Here is a 1,355-nt window from a genome sequence, read left to right as displayed (position 1 = left end):
TCGCTGGAGCCCAGCAGGTCGAGGCTGTGGGGGCCGGGAGCGGCCACTGCACTCCAGTCTCACGACAGAGTGAGACTCCAACTCAAAAAAAAAGAAAGAAAGAAAGAAAGAAAATGAAGGAACTGAGAAGTTAAGAAATCTTAACAAGTCTTTTATTTTATCATTAGAACAAGGCGTGATAACTAACTAGACTAGCAGTTTCTTAGAATTGATATAAAAATATATTTATAAAAATACCTTAGGCTTAAAACAGCATTCCCCCATGCAGGTTTTCACACAGTTATGAAGCGTACCAAGCTCTCCTGCCTCAGATCTTTAGATATTTTGGTCTGTCTTTGAGAATGCTTCCTTGGATTTATTTCATTATTCCATATATATTTAATCCACCTCTTATTATAATATCAGAATAACTGTCAAGTCTTCACAGAAAAATGTCCTGACAAACTGATTCAGAAACTTTACCTCACCCACCATATGCATAAGAATTATTATTTTATGGCTAGTATTCATTTTCTTCACAGTGTTCCACACACTATTTATAAATATATTTTACTTATTTAGGTATTAATTGTATGTCACTTACTAAAATGTAAGTTTTTCTTTTCCACATGTAATAATTGCTTATCACAGCATCCTTCACATCATGGATAATCAATAACTGCTTATTAAGTTAATGAATCAATAGTGCCATTACTCTCTTGTTATCTTCCCAGTACAGCCAATAAATAAGATTTAGGCTCACTTGTGCTGGTGTTGAAAAGTACTTAATTCAATAGACAGATATGGGTCAAAATGTGACAAATTAAAAACAGGCCTTCTGTAAATTATGTTAGCTCAATAACCATTTGCTGCAAACAGATTTGGAATTTATACTGAAATTAGCCCAAATTGCCAGTTAAAAATCTACCCTGAAAACCTCATCATCACTTTACACTTGTAATAATTAAAATGGGACCCAACATAGGGAAACAAATAGGTTCCTTCGCTCAATAAATCAGTTTCTATTACTCATTTACTGAACCTGAAATCTTAATACCTGAGCTTCATTTCTGAGTCTTCTTTATTTCTTTCCCTATAAACCCATGTAGTCATGAAAATCTTTGCCCATTCATTTATCACTAAAGTTCTCTTTGAGTGGCAAATATGTTCAATGTACTGGAATTTAAAAAAAATTAAATCTTATCTCTGAGCATGGATAAGTCTTAAAATCCCTTAGGCTCAGGTTTTTTGTTTAAAGGGCAAAATATTGCCTGGTTCTATTAGGTGTTATAATTACACAATTATGTACACTAGAAGATTGGGGAATTAAAAGATTTTGGTAAATTCTGTCCCTTCTACTAAACAAATATATATCT

Source organism: Carlito syrichta, unplaced genomic scaffold, assembly GCF_000164805.1.
Source record: "Carlito syrichta isolate Samal-C Ts95f unplaced genomic scaffold, Tarsius_syrichta-2.0.1 Scaffold303528, whole genome shotgun sequence".
NCBI classification, from domain to species: Eukaryota; Metazoa; Chordata; class Mammalia; order Primates; family Tarsiidae; genus Carlito; species Carlito syrichta.
Note: the sequence above shows the minus strand (reverse complement) of the source record.